The sequence below is a fragment of the Hippocampus zosterae genome, chromosome 10, assembly GCF_025434085.1.
Source record: "Hippocampus zosterae strain Florida chromosome 10, ASM2543408v3, whole genome shotgun sequence".
Taxonomy (NCBI): domain Eukaryota; kingdom Metazoa; phylum Chordata; class Actinopteri; order Syngnathiformes; family Syngnathidae; genus Hippocampus; species Hippocampus zosterae.
The window spans coordinates 9,751,443-9,768,324 of record NC_067460.1 but is presented as its reverse complement, the minus strand read 5'-3'; the positions used below and the strand labels follow the sequence as shown (position 1 = coordinate 9,768,324).

General features: G+C 45.4%; 8 non-coding genes across 8 annotated transcripts; all 8 read right to left on the bottom strand.

The window, feature by feature from the left end:
• Positions 1 to 687: 687 nt before the first annotated feature.
• Positions 688 to 851, bottom strand: LOC127609547 (U1 spliceosomal RNA). The gene has a single exon (XR_007964671.1). It is a non-coding gene; the product is annotated as a U1 spliceosomal RNA (small nuclear RNA).
• An 839-nt stretch (positions 852 to 1,690) lies between these two features.
• LOC127609476 (U2 spliceosomal RNA) lies at positions 1,691 to 1,880 on the bottom strand. Its single transcript, XR_007964605.1, has one exon. It is a non-coding gene; the product is annotated as a U2 spliceosomal RNA (small nuclear RNA).
• A 2,860-nt stretch (positions 1,881 to 4,740) lies between these two features.
• LOC127609546 (U1 spliceosomal RNA) lies at positions 4,741 to 4,904 on the bottom strand. The gene has a single exon (XR_007964670.1). It is a non-coding gene; the product is annotated as a U1 spliceosomal RNA (small nuclear RNA).
• An 839-nt stretch (positions 4,905 to 5,743) lies between these two features.
• LOC127609475 (U2 spliceosomal RNA) lies at positions 5,744 to 5,933 on the bottom strand. The gene has a single exon (XR_007964604.1). It is a non-coding gene; the product is annotated as a U2 spliceosomal RNA (small nuclear RNA).
• A 2,860-nt stretch (positions 5,934 to 8,793) lies between these two features.
• On the bottom strand, positions 8,794 to 8,957 carry LOC127609544 (U1 spliceosomal RNA). The gene has a single exon (XR_007964669.1). It is a non-coding gene; the product is annotated as a U1 spliceosomal RNA (small nuclear RNA).
• Positions 8,958 to 9,796: 839 nt separating this feature from the next.
• On the bottom strand, positions 9,797 to 9,986 carry LOC127609474 (U2 spliceosomal RNA). The gene has a single exon (XR_007964603.1). It is a non-coding gene; the product is annotated as a U2 spliceosomal RNA (small nuclear RNA).
• Positions 9,987 to 12,846: 2,860 nt separating this feature from the next.
• Positions 12,847 to 13,010, bottom strand: LOC127609543 (U1 spliceosomal RNA). Its single transcript, XR_007964668.1, has one exon. It is a non-coding gene; the product is annotated as a U1 spliceosomal RNA (small nuclear RNA).
• Positions 13,011 to 13,849: 839 nt separating this feature from the next.
• Positions 13,850 to 14,039, bottom strand: LOC127609473 (U2 spliceosomal RNA). The gene has a single exon (XR_007964602.1). It is a non-coding gene; the product is annotated as a U2 spliceosomal RNA (small nuclear RNA).
• Between the last annotated feature and the right edge of the window lie 2,843 nt (positions 14,040 to 16,882).

The following is a 16,882-nucleotide window of genomic DNA, read 5'->3' as shown; positions in this document are numbered from 1 at the left end:
ATCCAGCAGACACTTAAACAGCTTCTTCCCTCTATCCATTAACTCCCTAAACAGTCACTGACGTGGTCACTCTCTTGTACTACAAATACTGCTACTGGTCACTCTAAAAGGGTTCAATGATTTTCTGCACCAACTGTACAAACTGTCACCGTATTGTATTCTACCACTGATCACTTTAGCTCTGCTTGATACTTTGCACATTGTCTCACTTACATTACGAAATGCCCTTGCATACCTATTTGTCATGTCCTTGTTTACGATGATACTAATGCAGCGTGTTATACCGGAGACAAATTCCTTGTGTGTTCTACATACTTGGCCAAAAAAGATGATTCGGATTCTCAACTGCTAGGTATTGTGGGTCAAGTATGTCCAATAGGAAAGCAGCAATGCAACGTACCCCATTTTCTGCTACCACAATGTTTTAGGTGGACAAATAACCCAATGAGGGATTTCCAGTGACGGAACATAAATGTAGCTGTTATTTTAATTTTGTGATGAAAAGCCATATTTGATCAACATTTGACAGAAAGACTGCAACTCATGCAGCTCTCCTCAACCCACTCACTATATCAGCACCAGCGCCATTTCAACTACTCCGCAACCTTTGTGTGAACCTTATTTGTTGTCAAACTTGTTCACAGAATTAAGATCACAATGATAACAATTTGCCATTGACCAGTGAATCAGGGGAGAGCGCGAACGCAGTCCCCCACTACCAGAAATTATGCAGTCGAGATTCCCACATTTGGGGAATTCGCAGGGGTCAGCACAGCCGGAGTGCAATGGCTGAGCCTCGCCCTGGGTGAACCACCTTCTTGATCATGGTATCTCCCCTGCCAGGTAAGTATGAGTTGTACAAGTCACCAGCCCACAGTCTTCAGCACACACACCATCTTCAGTCACGGGATCCTCTACCAAACGCACATAAACTCACTGGCTGAGGCAACATCCGTAGTACCTTTGGATTGTGTCATGAACTAACCCATTTTAAGTGAGGTCAAAAGAATTTGCAAAAACAATCCCATCATTCATTGCTTCTTTTCGCCCAAGAATGCAAAGCCAGAATCGTCCCTCCCCACAACAACTCACTTTGTGTTTCTTTTTGTGATCAGGAACAGAATTTAATGCTGCTGCCATCTCGCGGTGTTTGTAACACCAAACAATCTTTCGCGACACTTGATTTAAATACATTTTAGATGAGTCAACTACTAATATTTATTAGCACAGTATTAAAAAAATCTACATTTGGAAATGTACGTTTGAATCCTTATCCTTTTATACTGAGCTCTTTGATTGTTTTTATCTTGAAGGCAAAAAAAGAAAAAAATAATCCAGAAAATTTGAGAGACTTGCAACATTTTTAAAAACTCAGAGAAAAAGGACTAGCATTAAGGTTGATTGAGAATCATGTCAATCTCACAAGAGTTACTGCTTCAAAAAATTAGTTGATGGGAGACGCAACTTTCTTGGAATAGGTTCTACCCCACTGAAAAAGATTAACATTCACATTTCAGAAACTTAATCTTTCAAAGATGGATTTTTATCCATCTACAATAATGGACCACATTTACAAGCTTCACCTTTGAAGCATCAAAACATAAAAAACTTTCATACCAACTCTGATGATGATTACAAGTATGGAAAGACAGCACTTATTTTCGTAAGTAGTATTGCTATTGACCATCAGAGGGTGTGCACCGTTCCTGGAGATACTGCAATACCAGGTCGATGCGTGGAGTGGACGGAGCAAGCCCCTATTCCATCTCCCAGTTCCAAAAATCAATTTAATATATGGTCCCCGATAGGGGACGTATCAGATATTAAACTGATAAGAACAGATACTACACTTGATCTTAGCCAAAAGGCCGAGAAGCGATAACTCCGAACTGCCTCAAGGGACAATGTCATTCCCGACAGTGCTGGCTACAGTCATGGTGACAAAAGTCAAATCACCACAAACAAAACGCATTTACACGCCAAACAACAATTACAAACAGTTAAGTGATAATGAGGCCAACTGTGTGGTTTGCTAGCCTGCAAATGAAACAAAAGTGAAGCAATACCGATCGGTCGCCCGTGCAGCATTGGGTCTTTCTGACCACAATTTAATCCACTTAATACCTACATACAGACAGAAAGTCAAATGTGCTAACCCGATTATTAAGACTGTGAAAAAATGGACAGATGAAGCAAAGCTAGCTCTACAAGAATGCTTAGATTGCACTGACTGGGGCGTCTTTGAAACTTCAACGGGCACACTGGATGAATACACAGACACTGTAACATCATACATCAGTTTCTGTGAGGACATGTGTGTACCAACGAAGTCCTTCCGCTCCTTCAACAATAACAAGCCATGGTTTACTCCCAAACTCAGGCAACTCAAGAAAGAGAAAGAGGCCGCATTTAGAAGTGGAGATCGGGCACTGTACAAACACGCCCGAAACCAATTGACAAAGGAAATTAACATCGCTAAGAGAAGCTATGCAGAGAGGCTGAAAAGACAGTTCTCTGCTAACGACTCTGCATCTGTGTGGAATGGCCTGAAAGCAATCACTAACTATAGAATGCCATCCTCCCAAACAGTGAACAATAAGGGTCTTGCTAATGAACTAAACATGCTTTTCTGCCGATTTGGAAAAGGACACTCCCATTTCCCACACACACCCACTTCTACCAGAAACTACTCTATCTACATCCCCCACCCCCACACCCTCTTTTTCTCCACTACAGATCCACGAACAGGACGTGAGACGGCTCTTCAATCAGCAGAAGATCAAGAAAGCTGCGGGGCCCGACAAAGTGGCCCCCTCCTGCCTGAAAGTCTGCGCTGACCAGCTGGCTCCGGTCTTCACACAAATCTTCAACAGATCCCTGGAGCTGTGTGAGGTCCCATCCTGCTTCAAACAGTCTCCCATCATCCCAGTTGCCAAGAAATCGGCAACATCGGAACTGAACGACTATAGGCCCGTCGCCCTGACGTCTGTGGTCATGAAGTCCTTTGAACGCCTTGTGCTGAACCACCTAAAGAACGTCACCGGACCCCTGCTGGACCCTCTCCAGTTTGCCTACCGGGCAAACGGTCTGTGGAAGACGCAGTCAACATAGGTCTGCACTACATCCTCGAGCACCTCGACAGCAGAGGGACCGACGCAATAATTCTGTTTGTGGATTTCAGCTCTGCATTCAACACCGTCATCCCGGAACTCCTCACTCCTAACTTCTCCACCTCGGTGTGTTCCCTACAATCTGCCAGTGGATCCTCAGCTTCTTGACGGGACGGACACAACAGGTGAGACTGGGAGCAACAACATCATCAACACGCACCACCAGCACTGGAGCCCCACAGGGATGTGTCCTCTCTCCACTGCTCTTCTCCCTCTACACAAACGACTGCACCTCAACAAATCCAGCTGTCAAACTCATAAAGTTCGCAGACGACACCACGGTCATCGGTCTTATCAAAGACGGCGACGAGTCTGCGTACCGCCAACAAGTGGAGCAGCTGGAGCTCTGGTGCAGACGACACAACCTCGGGCTGAACACGCTCAAGACTGTAGAGATGATCGTGGACTTCAGGAAACATTCTTCTCCACAGTTGCCCCTCACACTATCCAACTGCCCTGTGTCAACCGTCGAGACCTTCAAGTTCCTGGGAATCACAGTCTCCCAGGACATGAAGTGGGAAGTCAACACCATCTCCATCCTGAAAAGGGCCCAGCCGAGGATGTACTTCCTGAGGCTGCCGAGGAAGCATGGTCTGCCACAGGAGGTGCTACGACAGTTCTACACGGCAGTCATCGAATCAATCCTGTGTTCTTCCATCACGGTTTGGTTTGGGGCCGCCACAAAAAAGGACAAAATACGACTTCAACGGACAGTTAGGACGGCGGAAAAAATCATTGGCACCGGCCTACCCACTCTTGAGGACTTGCACACTGCAAGGATCAAGACAAGGGCACGGAAAATACTCCTGGATCCCCCGCACCCTGCCCACCATCTTTTCCAGCTACTCCCCTCAGGCAGGCGCTACAGATCCATGCGCACCAAATCCAGCAGACACTTAAACAGCTTCTTCCCTCTATCCATTAACTCCCTAAACAGTCACTGACGTGGTCACTCTCTTGTACTACAAATACTGCTACTGGTCACTCTAAAAGGGTTCAATGATTTTCTGCACCAACTGTACAAACTGTCACCGTATTGTATTCTACCACTGATCACTTTAGCTCTGCTTGATACTTTGCACATTGTCTCACTTACATTACGAAATGCCCTTGCATACCTATTTGTCATGTCCTTGTTTACGATGATACTAATGCAGCGTGTTATACCGGAGACAAATTCCTTGTGTGTTCTACATACTTGGCCAAAAAAGATGATTCGGATTCTCAACTGCTAGGTATTGTGGGTCAAGTATGTCCAATAGGAAAGCAGCAATGCAACGTACCCCATTTTCTGCTACCACAATGTTTTAGGTGGACAAATAACCCAATGAGGGATTTCCAGTGACGGAACATAAATGTAGCTGTTATTTTAATTTTGTGATGAAAAGCCATATTTGATCAACATTTGACAGAAAGACTGCAACTCATGCAGCTCTCCTCAACCCACTCACTATATCAGCACCAGCGCCATTTCAACTACTCCGCAACCTTTGTGTGAACCTTATTTGTTGTCAAACTTGTTCACAGAATTAAGATCACAATGATAACAATTTGCCATTGACCAGTGAATCAGGGGAGAGCGCGAACGCAGTCCCCCACTACCAGAAATTATGCAGTCGAGATTCCCACATTTGGGGAATTCGCAGGGGTCAGCACAGCCGGAGTGCAATGGCTGAGCCTCGCCCTGGGTGAACCACCTTCTTGATCATGGTATCTCCCCTGCCAGGTAAGTATGAGTTGTACAAGTCACCAGCCCACAGTCTTCAGCACACACACCATCTTCAGTCACGGGATCCTCTACCAAACGCACATAAACTCACTGGCTGAGGCAACATCCGTAGTACCTTTGGATTGTGTCATGAACTAACCCATTTTAAGTGAGGTCAAAAGAATTTGCAAAAACAATCCCATCATTCATTGCTTCTTTTCGCCCAAGAATGCAAAGCCAGAATCGTCCCTCCCCACAACAACTCACTTTGTGTTTCTTTTTGTGATCAGGAACAGAATTTAATGCTGCTGCCATCTCGCGGTGTTTGTAACACCAAACAATCTTTCGCGACACTTGATTTAAATACATTTTAGATGAGTCAACTACTAATATTTATTAGCACAGTATTAAAAAAATCTACATTTGGAAATGTACGTTTGAATCCTTATCCTTTTATACTGAGCTCTTTGATTGTTTTTATCTTGAAGGCAAAAAAAGAAAAAAATAATCCAGAAAATTTGAGAGACTTGCAACATTTTTAAAAACTCAGAGAAAAAGGACTAGCATTAAGGTTGATTGAGAATCATGTCAATCTCACAAGAGTTACTGCTTCAAAAAATTAGTTGATGGGAGACGCAACTTTCTTGGAATAGGTTCTACCCCACTGAAAAAGATTAACATTCACATTTCAGAAACTTAATCTTTCAAAGATGGATTTTTATCCATCTACAATAATGGACCACATTTACAAGCTTCACCTTTGAAGTATCAAAACATAAAAAACTTTCATACCAACTCTGATGATGATTACAAGTATGGAAAGACAGCACTTATTTTCGTAAGTAGTATTGCTATTGACCATCAGAGGGTGTGCACCGTTCCTGGAGATACTGCAATACCAGGTCGATGCGTGGAGTGGACGGAGCAAGCCCCTATTCCATCTCCCAGTTCCAAAAATCAATTTAATATATGGTCCCCGATAGGGGACGTATCAGATATTAAACTGATAAGAACAGATACTACACTTGATCTTAGCCAAAAGGCCGAGAAGCGATAACTCCGAACTGCCTCAAGGGACAATGTCATTCCCGACAGTGCTGGCTACAGTCATGGTGACAAAAGTCAAATCACCACAAACAAAACGCATTTACACGCCAAACAACAATTACAAACAGTTAAGTGATAATGAGGCCAACTGTGTGGTTTGCTAGCCTGCAAATGAAACAAAAGTGAAGCAATACCGATCGGTCGCCCGTGCAGCATTGGGTCTTTCTGACCACAATTTAATCCACTTAATACCTACATACAGACAGAAAGTCAAATGTGCTAACCCGATTATTAAGACTGTGAAAAAATGGACAGATGAAGCAAAGCTAGCTCTACAAGAATGCTTAGATTGCACTGACTGGGGCGTCTTTGAAACTTCAACGGGCACACTGGATGAATACACAGACACTGTAACATCATACATCAGTTTCTGTGAGGACATGTGTGTACCAACGAAGTCCTTCCGCTCCTTCAACAATAACAAGCCATGGTTTACTCCCAAACTCAGGCAACTCAAGAAAGAGAAAGAGGCCGCATTTAGAAGTGGAGATCGGGCACTGTACAAACACGCCCGAAACCAATTGACAAAGGAAATTAACATCGCTAAGAGAAGCTATGCAGAGAGGCTGAAAAGACAGTTCTCTGCTAACGACTCTGCATCTGTGTGGAATGGCCTGAAAGCAATCACTAACTATAGAATGCCATCCTCCCAAACAGTGAACAATAAGGGTCTTGCTAATGAACTAAACATGCTTTTCTGCCGATTTGGAAAAGGACACTCCCATTTCCCACACACACCCACTTCTACCAGAAACTACTCTATCTACATCCCCCACCCCCACACCCTCTTTTTCTCCACTACAGATCCACGAACAGGACGTGAGACGGCTCTTCAATCAGCAGAAGATCAAGAAAGCTGCGGGGCCCGACAAAGTGGCCCCCTCCTGCCTGAAAGTCTGCGCTGACCAGCTGGCTCCGGTCTTCACACAAATCTTCAACAGATCCCTGGAGCTGTGTGAGGTCCCATCCTGCTTCAAACAGTCTCCCATCATCCCAGTTGCCAAGAAATCGGCAACATCGGAACTGAACGACTATAGGCCCGTCGCCCTGACGTCTGTGGTCATGAAGTCCTTTGAACGCCTTGTGCTGAACCACCTAAAGAACGTCACCGGACCCCTGCTGGACCCTCTCCAGTTTGCCTACCGGGCAAACGGTCTGTGGAAGACGCAGTCAACATAGGTCTGCACTACATCCTCGAGCACCTCGACAGCAGAGGGACCGACGCAATAATTCTGTTTGTGGATTTCAGCTCTGCATTCAACACCGTCATCCCGGAACTCCTCACTCCTAACTTCTCCACCTCGGTGTGTTCCCTACAATCTGCCAGTGGATCCTCAGCTTCTTGACGGGACGGACACAACAGGTGAGACTGGGAGCAACAACATCATCAACACGCACCACCAGCACTGGAGCCCCACAGGGATGTGTCCTCTCTCCACTGCTCTTCTCCCTCTACACAAACGACTGCACCTCAACAAATCCAGCTGTCAAACTCATAAAGTTCGCAGACGACACCACGGTCATCGGTCTTATCAAAGACGGCGACGAGTCTGCGTACCGCCAACAAGTGGAGCAGCTGGAGCTCTGGTGCAGACGACACAACCTCGGGCTGAACACGCTCAAGACTGTAGAGATGATCGTGGACTTCAGGAAACATTCTTCTCCACAGTTGCCCCTCACACTATCCAACTGCCCTGTGTCAACCGTCGAGACCTTCAAGTTCCTGGGAATCACAGTCTCCCAGGACATGAAGTGGGAAGTCAACACCATCTCCATCCTGAAAAGGGCCCAGCCGAGGATGTACTTCCTGAGGCTGCCGAGGAAGCATGGTCTGCCACAGGAGGTGCTACGACAGTTCTACACGGCAGTCATCGAATCAATCCTGTGTTCTTCCATCACGGTTTGGTTTGGGGCCGCCACAAAAAAGGACAAAATACGACTTCAACGGACAGTTAGGACGGCGGAAAAAATCATTGGCACCGGCCTACCCACTCTTGAGGACTTGCACACTGCAAGGATCAAGACAAGGGCACGGAAAATACTCCTGGATCCCCCGCACCCTGCCCACCATCTTTTCCAGCTACTCCCCTCAGGCAGGCGCTACAGATCCATGCGCACCAAATCCAGCAGACACTTAAACAGCTTCTTCCCTCTATCCATTAACTCCCTAAACAGTCACTGACGTGGTCACTCTCTTGTACTACAAATACTGCTACTGGTCACTCTAAAAGGGTTCAATGATTTTCTGCACCAACTGTACAAACTGTCACCGTATTGTATTCTACCACTGATCACTTTAGCTCTGCTTGATACTTTGCACATTGTCTCACTTACATTACGAAATGCCCTTGCATACCTATTTGTCATGTCCTTGTTTACGATGATACTAATGCAGCGTGTTATACCGGAGACAAATTCCTTGTGTGTTCTACATACTTGGCCAAAAAAGATGATTCGGATTCTCAACTGCTAGGTATTGTGGGTCAAGTATGTCCAATAGGAAAGCAGCAATGCAACGTACCCCATTTTCTGCTACCACAATGTTTTAGGTGGACAAATAACCCAATGAGGGATTTCCAGTGACGGAACATAAATGTAGCTGTTATTTTAATTTTGTGATGAAAAGCCATATTTGATCAACATTTGACAGAAAGACTGCAACTCATGCAGCTCTCCTCAACCCACTCACTATATCAGCACCAGCGCCATTTCAACTACTCCGCAACCTTTGTGTGAACCTTATTTGTTGTCAAACTTGTTCACAGAATTAAGATCACAATGATAACAATTTGCCATTGACCAGTGAATCAGGGGAGAGCGCGAACGCAGTCCCCCACTACCAGAAATTATGCAGTCGAGATTCCCACATTTGGGGAATTCGCAGGGGTCAGCACAGCCGGAGTGCAATGGCTGAGCCTCGCCCTGGGTGAACCACCTTCTTGATCATGGTATCTCCCCTGCCAGGTAAGTATGAGTTGTACAAGTCACCAGCCCACAGTCTTCAGCACACACACCATCTTCAGTCACGGGATCCTCTACCAAACGCACATAAACTCACTGGCTGAGGCAACATCCGTAGTACCTTTGGATTGTGTCATGAACTAACCCATTTTAAGTGAGGTCAAAAGAATTTGCAAAAACAATCCCATCATTCATTGCTTCTTTTCGCCCAAGAATGCAAAGCCAGAATCGTCCCTCCCCACAACAACTCACTTTGTGTTTCTTTTTGTGATCAGGAACAGAATTTAATGCTGCTGCCATCTCGCGGTGTTTGTAACACCAAACAATCTTTCGCGACACTTGATTTAAATACATTTTAGATGAGTCAACTACTAATATTTATTAGCACAGTATTAAAAAAATCTACATTTGGAAATGTACGTTTGAATCCTTATCCTTTTATACTGAGCTCTTTGATTGTTTTTATCTTGAAGGCAAAAAAAGAAAAAAATAATCCAGAAAATTTGAGAGACTTGCAACATTTTTAAAAACTCAGAGAAAAAGGACTAGCATTAAGGTTGATTGAGAATCATGTCAATCTCACAAGAGTTACTGCTTCAAAAAATTAGTTGATGGGAGACGCAACTTTCTTGGAATAGGTTCTACCCCACTGAAAAAGATTAACATTCACATTTCAGAAACTTAATCTTTCAAAGATGGATTTTTATCCATCTACAATAATGGACCACATTTACAAGCTTCACCTTTGAAGCATCAAAACATAAAAAACTTTCATACCAACTCTGATGATGATTACAAGTATGGAAAGACAGCACTTATTTTCGTAAGTAGTATTGCTATTGACCATCAGAGGGTGTGCACCGTTCCTGGAGATACTGCAATACCAGGTCGATGCGTGGAGTGGACGGAGCAAGCCCCTATTCCATCTCCCAGTTCCAAAAATCAATTTAATATATGGTCCCCGATAGGGGACGTATCAGATATTAAACTGATAAGAACAGATACTACACTTGATCTTAGCCAAAAGGCCGAGAAGCGATAACTCCGAACTGCCTCAAGGGACAATGTCATTCCCGACAGTGCTGGCTACAGTCATGGTGACAAAAGTCAAATCACCACAAACAAAACGCATTTACACGCCAAACAACAATTACAAACAGTTAAGTGATAATGAGGCCAACTGTGTGGTTTGCTAGCCTGCAAATGAAACAAAAGTGAAGCAATACCGATCGGTCGCCCGTGCAGCATTGGGTCTTTCTGACCACAATTTAATCCACTTAATACCTACATACAGACAGAAAGTCAAATGTGCTAACCCGATTATTAAGACTGTGAAAAAATGGACAGATGAAGCAAAGCTAGCTCTACAAGAATGCTTAGATTGCACTGACTGGGGCGTCTTTGAAACTTCAACGGGCACACTGGATGAATACACAGACACTGTAACATCATACATCAGTTTCTGTGAGGACATGTGTGTACCAACGAAGTCCTTCCGCTCCTTCAACAATAATAAGCCATGGTTTACTCCCAAACTCAGGCAACTCAAGAAAGAGAAAGAGGCCGCATTTAGAAGTGGAGATCGGGCACTGTACAAACACGCCCGAAACCAATTGACAAAGGAAATTAACATCGCTAAGAGAAGCTATGCAGAGAGGCTGAAAAGACAGTTCTCTGCTAACGACTCTGCATCTGTGTGGAATGGCCTGAAAGCAATCACTAACTATAGAATGCCATCCTCCCAAACAGTGAACAATAAGGGTCTTGCTAATGAACTAAACATGCTTTTCTGCCGATTTGGAAAAGGACACTCCCATTTCCCACACACACCCACTTCTACCAGAAACTACTCTATCTACATCCCCCACCCCCACACCCTCTTTTTCTCCACTACAGATCCACGAACAGGACGTGAGACGGCTCTTCAATCAGCAGAAGATCAAGAAAGCTGCGGGGCCCGACAAAGTGGCCCCCTCCTGCCTGAAAGTCTGCGCTGACCAGCTGGCTCCGGTCTTCACACAAATCTTCAACAGATCCCTGGAGCTGTGTGAGGTCCCATCCTGCTTCAAACAGTCTCCCATCATCCCAGTTGCCAAGAAATCGGCAACATCGGAACTGAACGACTATAGGCCCGTCGCCCTGACGTCTGTGGTCATGAAGTCCTTTGAACGCCTTGTGCTGAACCACCTAAAGAACGTCACCGGACCCCTGCTGGACCCTCTCCAGTTTGCCTACCGGGCAAACGGTCTGTGGAAGACGCAGTCAACATAGGTCTGCACTACATCCTCGAGCACCTCGACAGCAGAGGGACCGACGCAATAATTCTGTTTGTGGATTTCAGCTCTGCATTCAACACCGTCATCCCGGAACTCCTCACTCCTAACTTCTCCACCTCGGTGTGTTCCCTACAATCTGCCAGTGGATCCTCAGCTTCTTGACGGGACGGACACAACAGGTGAGACTGGGAGCAACAACATCATCAACACGCACCACCAGCACTGGAGCCCCACAGGGATGTGTCCTCTCTCCACTGCTCTTCTCCCTCTACACAAACGACTGCACCTCAACAAATCCAGCTGTCAAACTCATAAAGTTCGCAGACGACACCACGGTCATCGGTCTTATCAAAGACGGCGACGAGTCTGCGTACCGCCAACAAGTGGAGCAGCTGGAGCTCTGGTGCAGACGACACAACCTCGGGCTGAACACGCTCAAGACTGTAGAGATGATCGTGGACTTCAGGAAACATTCTTCTCCACAGTTGCCCCTCACACTATCCAACTGCCCTGTGTCAACCGTCGAGACCTTCAAGTTCCTGGGAATCACAGTCTCCCAGGACATGAAGTGGGAAGTCAACACCATCTCCATCCTGAAAAGGGCCCAGCCGAGGATGTACTTCCTGAGGCTGCCGAGGAAGCATGGTCTGCCACAGGAGGTGCTACGACAGTTCTACACGGCAGTCATCGAATCAATCCTGTGTTCTTCCATCACGGTTTGGTTTGGGGCCGCCACAAAAAAGGACAAAATACGACTTCAACGGACAGTTAGGACGGCGGAAAAAATCATTGGCACCGGCCTACCCACTCTTGAGGACTTGCACACTGCAAGGATCAAGACAAGGGCACGGAAAATACTCCTGGATCCCCCGCACCCTGCCCACCATCTTTTCCAGCTACTCCCCTCAGGCAGGCGCTACAGATCCATGCGCACCAAATCCAGCAGACACTTAAACAGCTTCTTCCCTCTATCCATTAACTCCCTAAACAGTCACTGACGTGGTCACTCTCTTGTACTACAAATACTGCTACTGGTCACTCTAAAAGGGTTCAATGATTTTCTGCACCAACTGTACAAACTGTCACCGTATTGTATTCTACCACTGATCACTTTAGCTCTGCTTGATACTTTGCACATTGTCTCACTTACATTACGAAATGCCCTTGCATACCTATTTGTCATGTCCTTGTTTACGATGATACTAATGCAGCGTGTTATACCGGAGACAAATTCCTTGTGTGTTCTACATACTTGGCCAAAAAAGATGATTCGGATTCTCAACTGCTAGGTATTGTGGGTCAAGTATGTCCAATAGGAAAGCAGCAATGCAACGTACCCCATTTTCTGCTACCACAATGTTTTAGGTGGACAAATAACCCAATGAGGGATTTCCAGTGACGGAACATAAATGTAGCTGTTATTTTAATTTTGTGATGAAAAGCCGTATTTGATCAACATTTGACAGAAAGACTGCAACTCATGCAGCTCTCCTCAACCCACTCACTATATCAGCACCAGCGCCATTTCAACTACTCCGCAACCTTTGTGTGAACCTTATTTGTTGTCAAACTTGTTCACAGAATTAAGATCACAATGATAACAATTTGCCATTGACCAGTGAATCAGGGGAGAGCGCGAACGCAGTCCCCCACTACCAGAAATTATGCAGTCGAGATTCCCACATTTGGGGAATTCGCAGGGGTCAGCACAGCCGGAGTGCAATGGCTGAGCCTCGCCCTGGGTGAACCACCTTCTTGATCATGGTATCTCCCCTGCCAGGTAAGTATGAGTTGTACAAGTCACCAGCCCACAGTCTTCAGCACACACACCATCTTCAGTCACGGGATCCTCTACCAAACGCACATAAACTCACTGGCTGAGGCAACATCCGTAGTACCTTTGGATTGTGTCATGAACTAACCCATTTTAAGTGAGGTCAAAAGAATTTGCAAAAACAATCCCATCATTCATTGCTTCTTTTCGCCCAAGAATGCAAAGCCAGAATCGTCCCTCCCCACAACAACTCACTTTGTGTTTCTTTTTGTGATCAGGAACAGAATTTAATGCTGCTGCCATCTCGCGGTGTTTGTAACACCAAACAATCTTTCGCGACACTTGATTTAAATACATTTTAGATGAGTCAACTACTAATATTTATTAGCACAGTATTAAAAAAATCTACATTTGGAAATGTACGTTTGAATCCTTATCCTTTTATACTGAGCTCTTTGATTGTTTTTATCTTGAAGGCAAAAAAAGAAAAAAATAATCCAGAAAATTTGAGAGACTTGCAACATTTTTAAAAACTCAGAGAAAAAGGACTAGCATTAAGGTTGATTGAGAATCATGTCAATCTCACAAGAGTTACTGCTTCAAAAAATTAGTTGATGGGAGACGCAACTTTCTTGGAATAGGTTCTACCCCACTGAAAAAGATTAACATTCACATTTCAGAAACTTAATCTTTCAAAGATGGATTTTTATCCATCTACAATAATGGACCACATTTACAAGCTTCACCTTTGAAGTATCAAAACATAAAAAACTTTCATACCAACTCTGATGATGATTACAAGTATGGAAAGACAGCACTTATTTTCATAAGTAGTATTGCTATTGACCATCAGAGGGTGTGCACCGTTCCTGGAGATACTGCAATACCAGGTCGATGCGTGGAGTGGACGGAGCAAGCCCCTATTCCATCTCCCAGTTCCAAAAATCAATTTAATATATGGTCCCCGATAGGGGACGTATCAGATATTAAACTGATAAGAACAGATACTACACTTGATCTTAGCCAAAAGGCCGAGAAGCGATAACTCCGAACTGCCTCAAGGGACAATGTCATTCCCGACAGTGCTGGCTACAGTCATGGTGACAAAAGTCAAATCACCACAAACAAAACGCATTTACACGCCAAACAACAATTACAAACAGTTAAGTGATAATGAGGCCAACTGTGTGGTTTGCTAGCCTGCAAATGAAACAAAAGTGAAGCAATACCGATCGGTCGCCCGTGCAGCATTGGGTCTTTCTGACCACAATTTAATCCACTTAATACCTACATACAGACAGAAAGTCAAATGTGCTAACCCGATTATTAAGACTGTGAAAAAATGGACAGATGAAGCAAAGCTAGCTCTACAAGAATGCTTAGATTGCACTGACTGGGGCGTCTTTGAAACTTCAACGGGCACACTGGATGAATACACAGACACTGTAACATCATACATCAGTTTCTGTGAGGACATGTGTGTACCAACGAAGTCCTTCCGCTCCTTCAACAATAACAAGCCATGGTTTACTCCCAAACTCAGGCAACTCAAGAAAGAGAAAGAGGCCGCATTTAGAAGTGGAGATCGGGCACTGTACAAACACGCCCGAAACCAATTGACAAAGGAAATTAACATCGCTAAGAGAAGCTATGCAGAGAGGCTGAAAAGACAGTTCTCTGCTAACGACTCTGCATCTGTGTGGAATGGCCTGAAAGCAATCACTAACTATAGAATGCCATCCTCCCAAACAGTGAACAATAAGGGTCTTGCTAATGAACTAAACATGCTTTTCTGCCGATTTGGAAAAGGACACTCCCATTTCCCACACACACCCACTTCTACCAGAAACTACTCTATCTACATCCCCCACCCCCACACCCTCTTTTTCTCCACTACAGATCCACGAACAGGACGTGAGACGGCTCTTCAATCAGCAGAAGATCAAGAAAGCTGCGGGGCCCGACAAAGTGGCCCCCTCCTGCCTGAAAGTCTGCGCTGACCAGCTGGCTCCGGTCTTCACACAAATCTTCAACAGATCCCTGGAGCTGTGTGAGGTCCCATCCTGCTTCAAACAGTCTCCCATCATCCCAGTTGCCAAGAAATCGGCAACATCGGAACTGAACGACTATAGGCCCGTCGCCCTGACGTCTGTGGTCATGAAGTCCTTTGAACGCCTTGTGCTGAACCACCTAAAGAACGTCACCGGACCCCTGCTGGACCCTCTCCAGTTTGCCTACCGGGCAAACGGTCTGTGGAAGACGCAGTCAACATAGGTCTGCACTACATCCTCGAGCACCTCGACAGCAGAGGGACCGACGCAATAATTCTGTTTGTGGATTTCAGCTCTGCATTCAACACCGTCATCCCGGAACTCCTCACTCCTAACTTCTCCACCTCGGTGTGTTCCCTACAATCTGCCAGTGGATCCTCAGCTTCTTGACGGGACGGACACAACAGGTGAGACTGGGAGCAACAACATCATCAACACGCACCACCAGCACTGGAGCCCCACAGGGATGTGTCCTCTCTCCACTGCTCTTCTCCCTCTACACAAACGACTGCACCTCAACAAATCCAGCTGTCAAACTCATAAAGTTCGCAGACGACACCACGGTCATCGGTCTTATCAAAGACGGCGACGAGTCTGCGTACCGCCAACAAGTGGAGCAGCTGGAGCTCTGGTGCAGACGACACAACCTCGGGCTGAACACGCTCAAGACTGTAGAGATGATCGTGGACTTCAGGAAACATTCTTCTCCACAGTTGCCCCTCACACTATCCAACTGCCCTGTGTCAACCGTCGAGACCTTCAAGTTCCTGGGAATCACAGTCTCCCAGGACATGAAGTGGGAAGTCAACACCATCTCCATCCTGAAAAGGGCCCAGCCGAGGATGTACTTCCTGAGGCTGCCGAGGAAGCATGGTCTGCCACAGGAGGTGCTACGACAGTTCTACACGGCAGTCATCGAATCAATCCTGTGTTCTTCCATCACGGTTTGGTTTGGGGCCGCCACAAAAAAGGACAAAATACGACTTCAACGGACAGTTAGGACGGCGGAAAAAATCATTGGCACCGGCCTACCCACTCTTGAGGACTTGCACACTGCAAGGATCAAGACAAGGGCACGGAAAATACTCCTGGATCCCCCGCACCCTGCCCACCATCTTTTCCAGCTACTCCCCTCAGGCAGGCGCTACAGATCCATGCGCACCAAATCCAGCAGACACTTAAACAGCTTCTTCCCTCTATCCATTAACTCCCTAAACAGTCACTGATGTGGTCACTCTCTTGTACTACAAATACTGCTACTGGTCACTCTAAAATGGTTCAATGATTTTCTGCACCAACTGTACAAACTGTCACCGTATTGTATTCTACCACTGATCACTTTAGCTCTGCTTGATACTTTGCACATTGTCTCACTTACATTACGAAATGCCCTTGCATACCTATTTGTCATGTCCTTGTTTACGATGATACTAATGCAACGTGTTATACCGGAGACAAATTCCTTGTGTGTTCTACATACTTGGCCAATAAAGATGATTCGGATTCTCAACTGCTAGGTATTGTGGGTCAAGTATGTCCAATAGGAAAGCAGCAATGCAACGTACCCCATTTTCTGCTACCACAATGTTTTAGGTGGACAAATAACCCAATGAGGGATTTCCAGTGACGGAACATAAATGTAGCTGTTATTTTAATTTTGTGATGAAAAGCCATATTTGATCAACATTTGACAGAAAGACTGGAACTCATGCAGCTCTCCTCAACCCACTCACTATATCAGCACCAGCGCCATTTCAACTACTCCGCAACCTTTGTGTGAACCTTATTTGTTGTCAAACTTGTTCACAGAATTAAGATCACAATGATAACAATTT